Here is a 19,832-nt window from a genome sequence, read left to right on the forward strand (position 1 = left end):
AAAAAAAAAAACCAAAAAAACAAAAAACAAAAAAAAAAAAAAAACCCAGGCAGGCCTGTTTCCTCATGGCTATCTTTGTGTTTTACCTACCCCAAAGAGGAGTCAAGGAGTCAGAAAATCAGGGCCTCAGGGTAAGAGGGGATGGAAGGTCCGTGAGAGGATTCTCTGGAGTCTGAAATCTGCACTGCAGCCCTCTTGAGCTCATCTGGCCCCTCTGGCAGTGCCTGGAGCCAGAGTATGTCCAGGAAGCTGCTTCTTGTGTGGACTTTCAGGTTCTGTTCTAGGTGATGCTAGAGTCATAAAGCACCTGTGATTGCACCTCCTGGAACCTTTGATTTTGCTTCCTGTGGGACGGTGGTTTCTGTCCCTGAGGACATACAGTGGTTTCTGTTTGGGGACAGAAGCTTTATAGGTGAGGATGTGCATATCGATGAGATAGTGGCTGCCGCACAAAACTTACTGGAAAAACCCAGAGGAGAGAGAGGCGGCAGTTCCTGTTAGGGGACCAAGGTTTCTTAAGGGTGAGGATGTTCACGTTGATCAGGTTGTTCCTGCAGCCACAACTCACCAGGGAACCCCTGCGGCACCTCCTGTCACATTAGTCTTATGACATAGAATGGCTTCTTTGTTTATCTTAATGTTTGTCTTTCTTAGAATCAGGCTTCTCCCCTCTTTCTTAAATGCCATTTGAGGTCATTGCTTGGGTGTTACATATTGCTTCTTTCTTCCTTAGCATGAAAGAACTTGTTTATATACATACGTGAAATTGCAGAGGGCAGGGGAGAAATTGTCTCTCAGATGACGGGCACGAGGTGGCCTCTCTTATAGGTGTACATCTGCATTTAGAGGATCTTGCTGGCACAGGTTATCAACCTGACTTGGTTCAAAGAGTCATCAGCAGAGTGACTGACTGATGCCTTAGAGGTAGAGTTGGGAGAAGCTTGGGCAAGCGGGCACTGTCAGCTCAGTGTGGGGAAATACATGATCTCATCTTCTTCGGGATATGCTCCAGAGAAGCATGGACATGAAACCACAGTGACCGATCAGTGCCCCTCTGCTCAGCATCTGGGCCTCAACCTCGAACCTGTCGGAGTTTCTATGAGTTAAAACAGTTCTGCAAAACACTGGTTTTTGCAGCATTCCTTGATATGTGAACGAGTCTCTGCATCTATATGCGTTTCTTGTGCTTTTTCTTTGGCTCTTTTTTTTTTCTTTTTTGCCTTTGTTTTGTTTTTATCCTATTTTATCTTATTATTATCTGTGAGATGCCTGTTTTCTGACAAGAGTCAGAAAGGGTGTGGAGTCAGATGGGAGGGGAGGTGGGGAGGATCGAAAGGAGTTGGGGTGAGAAAACTGAAATCGGAATATAATATATGAAAAAAATCTATTTTAATTAAAAGAAAAATAATAGAAAAAAAAAGAAAGCTTTTTTCTGTGGGTTTCTCTCAACTGTGACTGAGAAGATTGTCCTTGAAAGGTTAGGAAACGTGACTGTCAAGAGAGGCTAGAGGCTCTGTGCCATTGGAAAACGTTTTCTGATTGGATTCTAGCATTTGGCATTGTAGGAAAGTATTCTCATTGGTGAGGTCAGCAGTGTTTGTGAGAAACTGATGGCCAACAGGGTGCTTGGAACAGTCAAAGACTCACTGATGTTCTGGGAAGAAAACACTCTTTGAATACTGACCTCAGTTCCACTCTGGGGATGCAGATTGATTGAATGACTTTAGCGCTTATAAGATTTTCTTGTCAAGATACTACCTGGCTCTCATACCGTGGAGCCATCGGTCAACTCTGGTTAGAAGACAATGCAATTACATTTTAGTTTTCTAAAATGGAAAGTGAAATTGAGCTCTGGAGAAGTCAGCTCTTTTCAAAGTTCCTGGTTTCTTTTCTGAAACGTCGCACTGGCTTCCAGTACAAGTCAGGCCAGGCCCCACATGGGTAACAGCTGACTTCCGCTCTATCTTCAGGCAAAGTCCTAGAAGGCAACTCCGTGAAAGACAACTGCCAACCCATCTTGTCACTTAGCAACAAGTAGATATCAGTTTCCAGGTAAGCATCTAGCTTCGGAAACTGCGAAGTTCAAGTCAGAGGAAAGTGTAGGTAGGGAGGAAAACGCTTGCTGAATATCTGCCGTGTTTGCTGTTTTCACCCAGCGTTGCTAACGATTAGATAGATACACAGGCGTCATCTGCTTCGTTATCTTCGTGGAATAGCCTGTCGTTCCTAGAACACTTTTAGTTGGAATAACGACCACATGTTCAAAACGTATTTTTTTTTGTATTCTGTATCTTATTCTTTTAAAAGGACTGCTCTCTCTCCAAAGGCCTAACTAAGGAAGTTGCTCCAAAAGCCACATTGTTACTCTTTTTCATTTTGTGTGTTTTAGAAATCTCTATCAGCGAGCCTCTTCGAAGACACTAACTTCATATGTACTTTAATATTCAGGCTTAAGAATAAGTGTTGTTCACTAAATAATTTCATCATAAACATTTATTTATAGAAAACTCCGAATGATAATGCTATAATTGAATTTTGCCTGTGGGATTCATGCAGTCTTGATGCTTCAAAACTATAGATGTAGTGTATACCTAGAAAAACTATTTAGATGTGGGAAACTTCCATGGAAGCTTCCAGAGTCTCAGGCATGTTGCCACTGGAGTCAAGATGTCTCAGTTGGTCTCTTTGTTTATTTTACCCCCGTATTCATTACTAAAAGAGTTTTTTAAAATGCTCATGGTGAGACTGAAGAGATGGACCAGTATTTTGCAGAGTTTGCAGAGGAGCTGGGTTTGGTTCCCAGCAACTTCATTGGTCTTCACAAGGGCTTATAACTTCTGTTCCAGGGGATCTGACACCCTCTTATGGCCTTCCCCAGGCACCTATACACACTATACACATAAAACCCATACAGGCACATGTACATACACACACATGCTATGGCGCTTTCAGGATTCTGACTGCTCAGACTGAACAGTCTAGGACTGTTGAAGAACTTCTTGTCTTTTATCCAAGGCACTGTGACGCCTCCTGTGTTCTACCTCATGTTAGACAATATGCATAAGGCCTGTGGACTGTGATTGTAGAGTCCTGAATTTACATCTTTCCAGTTGTCTTTGCAATTTTGCTGATGTGGGTGTCATGATGGATGCCATCCAGCACAATGTAGCACTCTTAAATGTTTTCCAAACTGGCTTTCTTGAGTTGTGTGTGGAGTAAGTCCTGTTTCTTACAGGGCACTGACAGGCCTTGATGGGCGCTCTCCAGAGGTGAGCGGGTGAATGGCATTGGAGGTTCGCAAATCCTACAGTTTTGATGGGATTTCCTTGGAGAACTATTTAAATAAATAATTTTCACAAGAATGGAGATAACACTCTTATTGTTTTTGATCTTTCTGTTGTTGTTATTGTTTTTCAAGGCAGGTTTTTATGTGTAGCTTTTTGGAGCCTATCCTGGATTTGCTCTGTAGACCAGGTTGACCTCAAACTCAATGAGATTCACCTGCTTCTATCTCCCAAGTTCTGGGATCAAAAGCATGCATCATCACCATCTGGTGAGATAACATTCTTTATAAACAGGAGTTTTGGCTTTCATGTATCTATTATCTCTCCATATACCTATCATCTGACTGTCTAGCCAATCTTCCTTCTACTTGCATATCAATTATCTGCCTACATACCTACCTATCCATTCATATATTTATCTGTCTGCCTACCTACCTATCTATCCATCCACATATTCACCTGCTTTCTCTATTTTCAGCAAAGTGATGCAACAAGCTGCACAGTGAAATTGTTCAGTGGTCTTCTCTGATGTTCCCCAATGTTAGGAAAGGCACACACAGTCCTTATTAATAGTGATGTTTATATTGAATCACTGAAGTGAAAATAGTAATGAAAAACGTCTTGCAGGATACAAAAGAAATAGCGTTAAAAACCTTCCTTGAGCTGTTTATATAATCTGAGCATTAATTTAAAATATTGCAAAAAGAAAACTTGACATTTTTATTTCTCAAAAGAGAGTGAGTTTTTAAAAGTTAAGTGGCAGTGTTTTAGAGAGAGCCTTCAAATTGCTTACTATGAAAATTGGAGTGCAGAGCTAGAATTGAGAGCTAGAAATGTATCTCAGGAATAGAGCAGCTTCCTCAGATTTGAAAGGTTCTCTGGGTTCAATCCTGGCACTGTGACAAATGAATTGTCTTAGGTAGGGTTTTTATTGCTGTGATGAAACATGACTACCGAAAAGCTAGTGAAGGAGAAAAAGGTTTAATGGCTTGCACTTCTATATCACAGTTCATCATCAAAGGAAGTCCAGGCAGGAACTCGGGCAGGGCAGGAACCTGGAGGCAGGAGCTGATGCAGAGGCCATGGAAGGGTGCTGCTTACTTTCTGGCTTGTTCCCCATGGCTTGCTCAGTCTGCTTTCTTATGGAGTCAGGACCACTAGCCCAGTAATGGCACCGCCCACAATGGGCTGGGCCCTCTCCCATCAATCACTAATTAAGAACGTGCCTTGCAGGTGGATCTTACAGAGGCAGGATTTTTTTTTTGTTTGTTTGTTTGAGGTTCCCACCTTTCAGATAACTCTAGTTTTTGTAGAGCTGAAATAAAATAATCCAGCACATGAGTGAAAAACAAAAATGAGGAGCCAGACAACAGCAACAATGACAAGCAAATATCCATCCAACTCTCTGAGAGCTTTTTGCGCTGTAAATGTAGGTCAGTAGTAAAGCACTTGTCTAGTTTGAAGAAGACTTTGAGGGGGGTCCCCAGTGTCACAAAATGAACTAACAGACTAGCTAACTGACTAGAAGCTCTTAAAATTACAGTTGGTGGTCTTAAGTAGGCATGGTAGTTAGTACAGGCCTATAGTCCTAGAAATTGGGAGACTGAGGCAGGCAGACTGTCAGTCTGGAATATGGAATATCTACATGCCCTTGCTGGTTGTTAAGGTTATCCACAGCAGGCGTGTTCTTGGTACTTCTACATAGCTTTTGCTTAACTGGTGTCGGGACAAAAGCTCAGAGGTGAGCATCACTGGCTAGTTCATCAGTACATAAAAAGTCCTCTAACCTAAGGGAAATCAAGTAAAACTGAAAATCAGAGGCATCTTAACCTGAGGTTAAAAGCTGTGCACTTGAACGGAGTCGGCAGCAGTCCGTGAGGAAACATTAAATATCATTAATAATTATTAACATCACCTGATATCACTCTAAACAATTTTGTACTACAGACTCACTAGTCCTGTTCCACTTACAGATGAATATTTTTTTAAAAAACTTTTTAAATATTTTACAAAATTTTATTATTTAAAAATAATTTTGTAAGATTTATTTAGGTGTGTGTGTGTGTGTGTGTGTGTGTGCAGGTGCATTTATTCTTGCACACAAAGGTCAGAAGTGGGTGTCTGCTATCCACTATCTCTCTTTGACTATTCCTTTGAGGGAGGGTGTCTCTTGAACCTAATGCTGCCATTTTCTGGGCTAGGCTGAAGTCGGCCCCTGGTGACTCTGCTCCCTCTGGAGCTGAGGTTACAGGCATGAACAGGAGAGACAGCTTGTCACGTGGGTCTGAGACCTGAACTCTGCTCCTCATGAGAGCTCTTAACCAGCAGAATCATCTCTCCAGCCCGCACAATAAAATATTCTGCTAGGTGAAGCACAGTGTAAAAATTTCAGTTTCAGCTGGGTGGTGGTGGCCCACACCTTTAATCCCACCCAGCACTTGGGAGGCAGAGACAAGCAGATCTCTGTGAGTTTGAGACCAGCCTGATCTACAAGAGCTAGTTCCAGGAAAGGCACGAAAGTTAAAGAAAAACTCTGTCTCAAACAACAACAACGACAAGCCAGTTTCATGTGGTATTGTACATCTGTAATCCCAATACTCAGGAGGTGGAGGCAGGAAGAAAGAGAGGAGGTCAAGTCCTCTTCAGCTATACAGTGGGTCTAAGGCCCCTGTGGGATAACAGAGAATCCTGTCTCAAAACAAACGAAGAAACAAACAAAATCCTGCATTAGCTGGAGATGTAGCTCTGTGATAGACCAACTTGCCTAGCATCTGAAAATCCCTGGATTCAATTTCAAGCACCACATACACAAATACCACCTTAAAACAACAAACAGGATTTTTTTTCTTCATTAACAAAATTTACTAACCTACTTGGATATGTCTTAATGAGAAAGATTATTTTTAATGGCATGCATTATTTCATATATTTACAACAGCCCCCCCCCTTTTCTGTTGAAATCTTGAGGTTAAATATGTCTCCAAATTGTCTTCGGTAAGATTGCTTTAAAATACAGCATTGGCTCCTTTTGGGAGTTTCCAGGGGCAGCTGACATTACAGACATTCAGCACCAGGTGGCAGTGTGCAGCGCTTAGCCGCTGGGATCTTCACTGCACTCATTTTGAAAGCGTTTCTTTTAAATTATTGATTTATCTCATGGGCGAGTTGATTTAGTTGGCGTCCATAAGCACACAGACGTGAAAATTGCATTTTGGAGATCTGGTATTTGAAATTCTTTAACGATTTGATTGTAATATTCGGCGTGCCCCGCTCTTCTGAGGGGTGTGCATACCCAAAGAACTAACTCTCCGGGATGAATGGAATTGAATGTGCCGCAATTTTGCTTTTGACTGGGTGAGCAAGAAGGAAAGGGAAAATTAAAAGAACACAGTGAGAATAAAAGCGTGTGGTTATTCTAAAACGGGCATCAAGTCACCCATTAAACATCCACGTTTGGATCCCAGCCCTTTCACAACACACCCGGTCTTTTCCCCTAGGGATCACTGCCTATTTTGTCTCCCCTCAGCCTTCCTTCCAGTTCTTCCTCATCAGTTCAACAAACAAACAAAAAACAAGACCGAGCGAGTTGTGCATAGCAGTCTATGTGTCTAATTCCACCACTAAGAAAACGGAGATGAGAAGATAATGGGTTTGGGTCCATCCTCGGATACATAGCAAGGCCCTACCTTAAAAGTGAAGAAAAACAAAGAACAATACTACCAACAAAGCAACATAAATGGAGGAAGGGAGGGAGGGAGGAAGGGAGGGAGGGAGGGAGGGAGGGAGGGAGGGGGAGGAAGGGACGAAAAGTTGCAGCGCTGATGCTCACATTATCCCCGAAAGGCTCTCTACTATATGATGGCATCAGAGAACAAACTGGACCAGCCTTAGAACACTTACAATTTATTGGTGATTATGCAGGTGAAAGTTAACTGAAACGATTTCTTCTTGGTTAACCTGGTTGTAGACTTGCCTGTCTTTAGGTGGATGGTTAAATTATGAGTCATAACAGATTCAAGCAGTTCATTCATAAGTGCAGCAGGAGGGAGCAACTGCAGCGTCTCCCTCTAAATGATCGGGCCTTTCAGTCATGTTCACGGTAGGTGGCTCCCGCAGGAATGGGGACTGAGGGAAATGTTCATCAACTAATGCTGGCAATTAAGAGGTGCATTAGTTAGGATATTTTATTATCTAAACATTCAAAGGTCATAAGCCTAGTCCAGTGGGTTCTTGTCTAACCCATAGCTAGAAACTAGAGTTCTCCACTCAGGACAAGTGGATTCCTGTACACTCCACAGCCAGATGCTACAATTATCCGCTCAGGACAAGTGGGTTTTTGTTTACCCCATAGCCAGATGCTAGAGTTGGTCATTTTGGTTTCATCTGACAGCACTTTATAAACTTAACTAACTTCCTCAAGATGCCACAGCTGATGAGTGATGAGTGTAGGGTCAAGGTGATATGTATCATAGAAGGACATTTTCAAAGACAATTCCTAGAGTAAAATATCAGTCATGCTTTCCTTAGAGAACTGGAAGTCCTGGCTTTTGAAAACTTACTTGCGTTAGAACTCATTACCTGAGGTGAGAATGTTTGAACATTCGAGAACCTGAGATGTTGTTTGGCCTTCTCCTTTGAGAAAGGCAAGGATCTACTGAAATAGAGCTTTTCCATGTTGTAGAGCTGAAACTTCAAATGAAGAGAATTGTGAAAGACTTCAGAAAGTTGGTAGTCTACAATCTCCTAGCCACTGTATGCCTAGCATCAACTATAACTCACCTGATAGAAAATAATCTATTTCTAAGGGAGTTCATTACCGTATTTTATTAATATGTGTATAGATTATATGGGGAACAAAAACTAGCACCGTTTTCTTAACAGATACTTGTTTTTACTGAAATGAATTTTTTGAGTGGTGCTTTCTATATTAGTCACGTTTGCATCTCTGTGGCCTCAATGACTGACAGGAACATCATATAGAAGGGAGGCTACTTTTGTCTCAGGGTTTTTGCAGAGGCTCAAAAATGTGAGCCTATTCCCCTTTGTCTGAAGGTCAGAGAGTTTGAGGTTGTTCAACGTTGTTAACAACTGTGGCTACCTGGTGTTTTGGATATAAGATGGCTCTTATAGCTACAGGTAGATCCATTCCACCAAAGGTCAGAGACTTCAAGCATAACTCTGCTCCTTCTTTTAAATTTGGAGATTTGACTTAGGGAGTCGCTGACTTTAGAATACTCGGTCTAGGATGGGTTCACTGTCTAAACAGCAGAATGCTTTTCTCATGAATTAATGGCTTGTTGTCTTAAAGTATTGAGACAAGGAACTGTTCTAAGTGTCCCTTGTGCCATGTTAAAGCAGTCTTTTGCTTTCTCCCCCCCCCCCCGGTGTATTGGGGTATAAAAGTGTATGGAGCTGGTGGTGGTAGCTCATGCTGGTAGAATTTGCTGAAGAGGCAGAAGCAGGAGGATCACGAGTTCGAGGCCAGCCTGGGCTACACATTTCTTTGGCCAGGTGGTGGTGGTGACACACACCTTTAATCTAGCATTTGGGAGGCAGAGGCAGGTGGATCTCTGTGAGTTAGGGTCCAGCCTGGTCTACAAGAGCTAGTTCCAGGGCAGGCTCCAAAGTTACAGAGAAACTCTGTCTCAAACAAACAAACAAACAAACAAAAAAGTGTATGGAAAATTAAACCTAGGCAAACTTAGAGCTAAGAATTCAGTACACAAAAGGAGACTGAGCTGCCCTCCTGATACTATCTTCTGTCTCTGCTTTTCCTTCTTATCTCTGTTCTTTCCACCTAACTTTTCTAATCCCTGGAATGTGCAAACCCGCCAGAGTGGGGACCTGGCAGAAGTCGCCCCCCCAAAGGCGGCTTGTGACATATGGCAGTCCAACGTGGCACAGCCATCTCAGTCTGTTATAGAGCGGAAGGAATGGTGAGGTTCATGTGGCAGGATCCACGTAAGAGGTTCCTTACATGGAGAAGGACCCAGACTGTGACAGGAGCCAGGGGCCAGGCATGACCATCAGCTCTCCTCCCCTAATGGCCTACTTCCGCCCTCCAAGTTCCACCTTCCTGGGCCTCTCCAGACGTGCACAAGGAGTCAGCAGCTGGTAACACAGTCGAAAGCTCCTGGCTGACTCAGCTTCAAGCCATAGTGATTTCCTTCCTAAGATATGGTGAAAGATTATTCCCCCTATTCATGTTATTCATTTCTGCTTTCCTGTTGTAGTCAACGGTGAGAAGGAAGAGCGCTACACACTTGGGATAGTGGTCAGGAAGTAATAGAGCCATTGGGTTCCATTGATTTCCTCAAGTTTTTTCCATTCATTGTCTTGTGATTATGAATGTAGAAAGCCTCCATTGACACAAATAATGGACAAGTGAAGTCTAAAGAGGCAGACAAAAAAAATCACCTAAGTTGTCATTATTGGCATTTTGCATTTCTTTTGAGAATTTTCTATGATTCTTTCATAATGATTACAGTGTCTTTGTGGGTGTGCATTCTGTTTCTGTTTTTAATTTAAAATTCTCTCCTTAAAGCCAGCTTAGATACTGATTGACACCTGTTGTCAGTAAGGTTCTCTGCTAGAGTGTGCTCTGCTTATCACAGTGAATAATGAAGACGGCCGCTTTCCATCTACGTGGAAGCTGGATCCATACGGAGATGTCTGCAGTCCCCACAATCCTACAGGAGAGCACACATGTCTGCAGTCCCCACAGTCCTATGGGAGATCACACATGTGTGTGGTCCCCACAGTCCTACAGGAGAGCACACATGTCTGCAGTCCCCACAGTCCTATGGGAGATCACACATGTCTGTGGTCCCCACAGTCCTACGGGAGAGCACACATGTCTGCGGTCCCCACGGTCCTACAGGAGAGCACACATGTCTGTGGTCCCCACAGTCCTACAGGAGAGCACACATGTCTGTGGTCCCCACAGTCCTACAGGAGAGCACACATGTCTGCGGTCCCCACAGTCCTATGGGAGAGCATACATGTCTGCAGTCCCCACAGTCCTACAGGAGATCAGAGGCAGAGACTGAATCCCCAGAAGCCCAGGGTCCAGCCAGCGGCACATGAAGCAGAAAGACGACCAAATGACCCTGCCTCCGAGACAGTGGGAGGTGAGGACAGATACTTTAGGTCATCACCAGCACATCATGGCATACATCAGAATTCACACATATGAACACCCCCCCACACACACACGTGCATGCGTGTGCACACACACAGTGTTATCTAGTAAATACAGAAATTCTTTTTAAATTTGAGATTATATGATTTTGTTGTCATCAAACTGTGATAAGTTTTTGTTTGATCTCATTGATTGCTATTCTGCCCCACCCAGGAACAATTCTGAGAAATAGCATATTGAATAAAGTATGTGAAACTTTTAATGAGCCCTCACACTTATTACCAAATTGTTTTCCAGAAGGCTTGTGTTTATTTGTATGCTCCCAGGAAGATCTGCCATCATTTTATCAGCACTAAAGCTACAAAAATGTATCAGTTCAAAGGGTGAAGGTGAGTTTAACCGAAGCTATTGAGCGACTGTAGCCTTCTGAAGGCCATTCATAATATAAACCCTGTTATCAGGGTCCGTGTTACTCTTTTGTTTTTTTGAGACAGATTTTCTCTATTGCTTTGGAACATGTTCATGAACTAGCTCTTATAGATCAGGCTGACCTTAAACTCACAGAGATCCGCCTGCCTCTGCCTCCTGAGTGCTGGGATTAAAGGTGTGCGCCACCACCTCCGGGTGGGTATTCATCATGTTAGACACGCTCACTCTGGGTGATAGCTAGAGACCGTGTCAATCTTACTATTTATCCTTTGTTTTTATTATGATGATGATGATGATGATGATGATGATGATGATGAAGATGTGCTAGATATTTAGCCAGGGCATTGTATGTGTTATGCACTCATGAAGGTTTATTCCTAGACCCCCTCTCATTTTAAAGATTAGGAAATGTTCTCTAAGGGAGGTTTAACTAACCTACCCCAGATCACATTGCTGGCTAGTAGCAGGATGCATGTATGACTAAAGTTGATAATAGTTTAAAGTGTAGACCTTAGGAAGATGGTTCAGTGAGCAAAACCGATCCCCGAATGTCATGTAACCACCCCCTCTGTCCCTCCGTCCCTCTCTCTCTCTCTCTCTCTCTCTCTCTCTCTCTCTCTCTCTTCCTCTTCCTCTCCCTCCCTCTCCCCCCTCTCTCTCTCACACACACACGCACGCACACACACACACACACATGCAGATGCTCCCACAAATATTCCCACACTTACAAACATTTTTAGTTTTCATGTGCAACACAGACAGGTGTTCCTACAAATATTCCCCACACTTACAAACGTTCTTAGTCTGCGTGTGCAACACACATGCAGGTGTTCCCACAAATATCCCCACACTTACAGACATTCTTAGTTTGCGTGTGCACACACTTGCTTTGAGTGGACTTTTAGTTCTGCTGCACCCATTTTATTCTATATTCTCCAGTTCCTTTAGGAACACAAATCAGGCTTAAATGCCGCTTTTATATCTTTATGTCCTGTACACTTGAGGCTTCATTTTCAGTATTTTCCTTCCCTCAATGTTCTTAAGACACTCTCATTGATCTTTCTTCCAAATTAATTTCAGAATAATTTTGTAATCCAATAACTTTGGGGTTTTAATTGAATCTTATTGAGTGGATAAATGGAATTAAGAAGAACTGCTAACTTTCAAAGACACAGTCTTATCTAAATCTCACTAAAGGTTTGATTTTGGTGACTTTTCATGCTGTGGAGAAGGGCATATGGCAGACACCACCCCTCTTGCCTAAATCTTTCTCCTTTTGTTGTCCACTCATCAAACCGACCAAAGACCAGGAATTATGCACCCTATGACCTTGGCTTTGCTCTCTTCCAGTTTCACATCCAGTGAGATTGGCCATTTTTCAACCATTTTTATTTTGTTCTTAGAGCTACTTCATATCTTTGTCTCATGGCGTTTCAGGATCCTATAGAGTACCAGGAAGCTTGAAGGCTTCTATTTCGTATCACTGAGTTACAACCTTGTGATGTGGGAGTGATTTCTTATTAATAAAGAAACTGCCTCGGCCCATAGGACAGAAAATTAGGTAGGCGGAGTAGACAGAAGAGAATTGTGGGAAAAAGAAGCTGAGTAAGGGTCGCCATGATTCTTCCACTCCAGACAGACGCAGGTTAAGATCCTCCCTGGTAAGCCAGCTCATGGGCTACACAGAATATTAGAAATGGGTTAGAACAATATGTAAGAGCTAGCCAATAAGAAGCTGGAACTAGCCGGGCCAGGCAGTGTTTGAAAGAATACAGTTTCCGTGTAATTATTTCGGGCATAAGCTAGCCATGCGGGCGGCCGGGTGCCGGGGACGCAGCCCCTCCGCTCCTATTTCAACAACCTTGAGTTCTACATGTATTTGTTTTAATTCTTTTACTTTAACTTCAGACCGTACATTCAGTATAAATATTTATCAACAATAGTTCACTTTCTTAACCAGATAGATAACTAGTGAGGCATTAAAATACAGATAAAAAATACATAAAATTTTGTATATCAAGAACATAGATTGCAACAGATTCTGCTCAGGGCCAATTTTATTTCTTGTATTAAATTTGAAAAAATTACCTGTAAGGATAATCTATTCTGGCTTGTCAAACACATATGGCAGTGTCTTGCCTGAGGATATTGCTTATTATATGGGTCTGTTCATTAGCTATAGAGTTCTTTAAAGTGAAAACTGCCCAGAAATGTTTTCATACACATAATTTATTTATGTGTTTCTCAAGTGCTACCTCATGATCTACTTTAACACCCATCCCTAGGCCTTAGAGGAAGAACCATTTGCATATTGAAATCACACAAGCTGGTAAGCCTTGTTTTGCTCAACAGGAGTCCTCCCTGTTTCCTCAAAGTTGAGCTTCTTTCTCTCTGGCTGGAGGACCACGCCTGCTGCTTGGGCTCCTCTCAGGAAACTGCCAATAGACAAGGATTTTTTTCAAGGGGTCTTCAGGTCTGTGTCACGTCTACACTTTATTTCAAGGGCAGCTCCTCTGCATGATGGGGATTGTTTACTGCAGCTGCTATTCTGAGACATACACTTTGGCGTTGTGCAAGAATCAGGTTTGTCTGCCTGTTTAAGATGCCAGGGGCTTCTGCACAGGTGAGTCTCGGGGTCAGCATCTACTAACATCCTCCTTGACTTCATGGGCCAGGTAATTGAGCCATGCGTCAGATGCAGACAATTGAAGAGTTTATAACTGGCTTCTGACTATTTGCTGTCTTCTAGGCTCTGTTTTACATACTTCTATTTGCTTGTATGCTTGGAGCATGGAGCTGCAGCAGAAATGAAAGCCTCCCAAGGCTTCATGGGGGCTTTTCTCCCACCTGTTTAGATTTCCCTGGCAGACACTCTTGGTGACTGGTGCTGAGGGAGAGTGTGCCCGCTGCCAAGCAGAGACAGTTCAATAGTGATCTTATGTTGAAATAGGAGCGGCAGGGCTGCGTCCCCGGCACCCGGCCGCCCGCATGGCTAGCTTATGCCCAGAAATAATTACACGGAAACTGTATTCTTTCAAACACTGTCTGGCCCGGCTAGGTCCAGTTTCTTATTGGCTAGCTCTTACATATTGTTCTAACCCATTTCTAATATTCTGTGTAGCCCATGAGCTGGCTTACCAGAGAGGATCTTAACCTGCGTCTGTCTGGAGTGGGAGCATCATGGCGACTCTTCCTCTAACCTTCTTTCTCCCAGAATTCTCTTCTGTATACTCCGCCTACCTAATTTTCTATCCAATAAAATGGGCCAAGGCAGTTTCTTTATTAATAAGAAATCACTCCCACATCATTTCCCCTTTTTCTGTTTAAACAAAAAAGAAAGGCTTTAACTTTAACATAGTAAAATTACATATAACAAAACAGTTATCAAGTAAGAATTACAGTTACAATATTTATATCTATTTTATCTCTTATCATAACTAAGGAAAACTATAACTATCTATTCATTCTTCAACTCCATCAAAGACTCCAGAAGGATATAATACTACCTAATTAAACAAGAAATAAGAAAACTCTAGAAATGACAGAGACATCTCGCTGCCTGGACAGTCACCCAAAGTTCCTCTGTACCGTTGGGGCATCCATCTTCGGCCTACAGGCCCATGGTATCCAGAGACATTTCCATGAAGCAGGAAATTTCAAAGACAGTTCAGTCATTTTCTGCTGTGTCCTGCAGAATGTCTCGCAGACTCTTTCATGAATCAGGAACCCCGAAAGACCATCTCACCTTTAGGCAAGTTCAGCAGTCCTCTCTCTGCGGGTTCTCTGTGTCCAGTTTATGCAACAGTCCAGGCAAGAGCAGTTTCTTGCCCAAATGGCTATCAAACTCCATAAGGATCCTCTTCGATGCCCATCTTCCTCTTGAAGTAGATTGGTGCTGCCAGGAGCAGACGTGTCTCATTGTCATGAAAAACCCTAAGTTATTAAAACATTTAAATGCCATATTCTGCAGCCTTTGAGAGATATGAAGAATGCCTATCTAACTGAAATATATCTCTATATATCTAGAAAATCTAACATGACTATAAGCTTTACTATTATCAATGATTATCCATTAACAACCTATATTTCCTAATTATACATTACATTTTAAATGAACTACACAATCACAATACCTTAATCAATATCAGAAATACATATACATATAACAAAATTGACCTTAAAATCCATACCAATGCAAATTATTCATATCTATATCAATCTTAGTCACAAATTCTACTTGAGTTCTCATGTGCGCAGGAGCCAGCTAGCTAGCTACACTAGCTCAGCCAGTGAGTTTGGGGTGCTAGTGAGAGACTCGGCCTCATCACGTACAGTGGAGATAAAGCAGAAAGAATACCCAGTGCCAATCTATGGCCTCCACAAGCATCTGCGCATGCTTTGGCCCCGACACTTGCATCTACATACGCATGCATACTATACATACATACATGTGAAAAGAAAAAAAATAACATATTGGTTTGGTGCTTTTTCTGTCCAGCACACTGGTCCACATAAACATTATCGATAATAAACTTGATAAAACCTTACTGAAAATTCAGTCTTAGTTCAGCAGAACTTCGTGAGACTCTAGTATTCTTTCACATTCTAGATTCTGCTGGACAGCATCTCAATTTGTTTGGTTATGAGGTGCCTCGGCGCTAAAACCAGGAGGGACCTAAGCAGATGGTATTGCTGGGTAAGATCTCCACAACCATGTGTAATAAGTGGAGGGAGGGTGGCAGGTCTCAGTCGTCCAACAGTCTCCTACAGGCGGGAGAAATAGCTTCATGGGGACAGCGTAGTGTTACTTAAACATCCTATGAATATAAACACTCTGGGGAGGTTACAATGTCTGGCTTTGTTGTCCTGGGTATGTTTAATTATGTGTTTACACTAATTTATTTATTATTTATTCCCTGTGTATTTAAAAATGATTTGAGATGGTGCGTGGTAAAACCACAAGTAAGATACCAGTTTTTTTTTTTTTTTTTTTTTAACAGCTGTTCAATAACAACATCAAAACTGTATTTTGGAACTTAGCTAAAACCAGCATGGCATTAATATTAAATTTAGAACAGTCAGTGAGGTAGGTGAGTTTTCCTCTGGGCAGAAAAGTAAGCTGGCACATTCAGAAACATTCCATAGATTTCCATGATTTTGTACAGTCATAATTATGTGATGTTTCAAGGTTTCCACAGGCAGTCTGTACGGGCTGTTGTGGTGAGGCCTGACACAAAGGAGGTCACTGGGCCTTTGGGGGTCACCCAGACATAAGCTACTGTGGTTTGTTATTTTACCAGTTAAGTAGATATTGTAACAACGCCACCAATTTGCTAATGAGAATCAATTGAGATCACATCCATCAATGTCTTATAAAATATTCTCTCAATGTCCTATACCAGTATTGACAACTATTAATATAATTATTACCCTGTCATTTCCTAGGCTTAGAATTGACATTTAGAGCTGAATTGCAGCCTTACTTTGTACTTTATAAAGATTTTATTGTGTATTTGTGTGTGTGTGTGTGTGTGTGTGTGTGTGTGTGTGTGTGCAGGTGCCAGGGGAGGCCTAGAAAGGGTGTCTGCTTCCCCATAGCTGGAGTTCAGGTGGTTATGAGCTGACTGAGTGCTGGGGACTGAGCTCAAGCCTTCTGTAAGAACAGCAAGAGCTCTTAGCTGCTGAACTGTCAATCCAGAACCTCACCTACGGCTTTAAATGTACTAACAATATCAAATTATCCTGCATGAGCGTGTATGTGGCTGTGTATGAACGATAGGAAAGCGTCTTTGCTTTAACTCCCATTGATTAACATTCTGAAGTACAGCTACAGTCAATTGTCTCCGTAAGCATCATAAATAAAATTGCTACATTTTGTGTAAAATTTACTGAGAGTTTCTAGCCTTGGTGATGAGCACATAATACACTTTAAAGATTGAATTTAGATGTGTAGTCAGATCAGGATAACAACATTTTGTAAAGCGCTGAATTCAGCTGTCTTTGGATTGAATACCTATTCATTTACTACTGTCTCTCATTCTCCAGTGCCTTATATTTGACTCATTTTCCTTGTGTTTGTTACCTGTCTGGACTCTCTAGGCACTTGAACCTGAGTCTCCAAACTAGAAGAAATTGAATCAATTACAAATGTATATAACCAAATGTATAATTTTTTAATTGTATTTATGTGTATACTATGTGTATTTTCATATAACAAGTGTCAAACGAACGCAAGTGATATATCAATGCTATGTTTCCTGGCAGCATTTTTGTTTTTAAGATAGTCTGCATCTGGTTAAACCGGAAACTTAAAACCAAGTGAATCTTGGGATGCTTTGGCTGCTAATGGTGCTTGCTACCAAACCTGACCACCTTAGTCCAATCCCTGGGTCCCTTGTTGGAAGTAGACAATAGACTCTTGTTGTCCTCTGACCTTTACCTGTCTGCCTTGATGTTCTTCTCCACCCCCTTCATTTTGAAAAAAAAAAGTGTCTAATTAAATAGCAGTTTTATACTTGAAATGGAAGATCAAAGGATTATCTGTAGGTAAAAGCATGAAAATTTAATTAGATTTTAAATCATAGTTCTTTGGTGCTACCAATTTTGCAAAGAAGGTGTAAATACAATAAAAGTCATAAAATACAGTGTGGGATAATCAGTGAATCTTAGAGCTATTTTAAGTTTTGGTTAATGTTTTATTACTGTGTGAATGAATGTGGTATTGTAGTTGAAGGCTGCTCATTTGTTTTCCGGCTGCTCAGACCTGAAATAATCACACATAAACTGAATTATTACAACACTGCTTGGCCTATTAGCTCACGCTTCTTATTGGTTAGCTCTTATATCTTGAATTAACCCATTTCTATTATTTCATATTTTACCATGAGGCTTGTGGTTTACCAGCAAGGTTCTAACTGGCAGTTTGCATCTTTCTCCTCCAGCAGCTACATGGCATTTCCGTGACTCTGCCTACTCTCTCTCTCTACATCTCTGTTCACATTTTCTGCCTGGCTTTACTCTGTTAAGCCACTGGCTGAAAGCAACTTCTTTATTAACCAATGACAATAAAACTTATTCATAGCACACAGAGGAGAATCTCACATAGCCTTCCCTTTTCTGTCTAAATAAAAAGAAAGGTTTTAACTTTAACATAGCAAGATTGCATACAACAAAACAGTTATCAAGTAAGAATTATAGTTACAATATTTATATCTGCTTTATCCTAACTAAGGAAAGCTATAACTATTCTTCAACTCCATCAAAGACTCCGGAAGGATATAATATTACCTAAGTAAACAGGAAGTGAATGGTAAGCAACTTCCAAAACTCTAGAATTGACAGAGACATCTTGTTGCCTATACAGTCACCCAAAGCTCTTCTGTAACTTTGGGGTACCCATCTTCAGCCTACAGGCTCATAGTATCTGGCAAACTTTTCCATAAAGCAGGAAATTTCAAAGACAGTTCCACCAATATTGGCAGTTTGTCAGTCACTTTCTTCTGTGTTCTGAATAATGTTTGGCAGACTCTTTCATGGAGCAGGAACCTGAAAGGACTGTCTCACCTTTAGGCAAGTTCATCAGTCATTTTTTTCTGCAGGTCCTGCATGTCCAGTTCATTTAGCATAATATCTATCGGTCCAGGCAAGAGCAGCTTGCCCAAATGGTTAGCAAACTCTATAAGGAACCTCTTTGATGCCCATATTCCTCTTGAAATAATTGGTGCTGCCAGGGGCAGATGTATCTCATTGTCATGCAATGTCCTAAGTTCTCAAAACATTTTAAATGGCACATTCTGTTAGTCTTTGAACAGTTTGAAAGATACCTATCTATTTGAAATATATCTCTGTACATCTAGAAGACCTAACTAACATGACTACAAGCTTGACTGCTATATAAGATTATTAACTTGTATTTCTTAATTTTACATTACATTTTTAAGAGAGCTACACAAACACAATAACTTAATCAAGAGCAGAAATGTACATACAGCAAGATTGACCTTAAATTTGTATCAATAAGCCACTTTCCTTCCGACCCCTAGTGGGCACACAAGCACCTGGACCCAAAGTGGGTGGCAAGCATCAGCCCTAAACATTTGGGCACCATTTTGTAGGTGGAGGCTACTTGTTCATTTCCTATCCTTACAGACACAAAATAATCACACAGAAAATATATTAATTAAATCACTGCTTTGGCTATCAGCTTAGGCATATTCCTGGAAAACTCATATCTAAAATTAACCCATTTCTATTAATCTGTGTACCACCACTTGATGGTGGCTTACCGGGTACAGTTCTGACATCTGTCTCCTTTGACAGCTACAAGGTGTCTCCTTCACTCGACCAAAACTCTCTCTACATCTCTGCTCAGATTTTCTGCTTGGCTTTACTCTGTTAAGCCACTGGCCGAAAGCAGTTTCTTTATTAACCAATGGCAATAAAACAAATTCATAGCATACAGAGGGGCATCCCACATCATGGAATAAAAAAGATATAGTTGACAGTATTTTCTACATTGTAGCAATAGAATTTTTTTTATTTTTTTTTTGTAGCAATAGAATTTTAAATAAGTTTCTGGTACCTAAAGTTGGACATGCATTTTGTAAATTCACATTTTAAAAGTATTCTTACTGTAAGAGTGGAGGAGCTTAAGCAGACTCCTTGACTGCACCAGGGAGAAGGTGTGGCATTACAAGTAAAGGCTGGACATGTAGAGGACATCTGAGTAATCATTCTAGCTCTTTACACCATTGTGTAGCTTGCCCCAGACTCTTCATTAGTTACTTCTTCTATTGCTATGACGCCATCTTGTCTAGACAGATGTTGTCTGGTTCCCAACTCATCATGGTAGGAAGTCATGGGGGTGATATCAGCTCCTCTCAGTAAGCAGAGTGAAGAGAATTTAGGGGATGCTGACACTCAGTTGGCTTTCTCTTTCCCCCTTTTTATTCAGGCTAGAACCTTCATTTGTGGGATGA

General features: G+C 41.5%; 1 long non-coding RNA gene across 1 annotated transcript in view; it reads right to left on the reverse strand.

Moving 5' to 3' along the window:
• Positions 1-19,832, reverse strand: part of LOC126513263 (uncharacterized) — a 575,392-nt gene that overhangs the window by 185,168 nt on the left and 370,392 nt on the right. Inside the window, exon 2 of the long non-coding RNA XR_007595266.1 lies at positions 13,993-14,787. This is a non-coding gene — a long non-coding RNA (uncharacterized lncRNA). The remainder of the gene's footprint in view (positions 1-13,992; positions 14,788-19,832) is intronic.

This window comes from Alexandromys fortis, unplaced genomic scaffold (assembly GCF_014885135.2).
Source record: "Alexandromys fortis isolate MF-2015 unplaced genomic scaffold, M_Fortis_MF-2015_v1.1 scaffold_127, whole genome shotgun sequence".
Taxonomy (NCBI): Eukaryota; Metazoa; Chordata; class Mammalia; order Rodentia; family Cricetidae; genus Alexandromys; species Alexandromys fortis.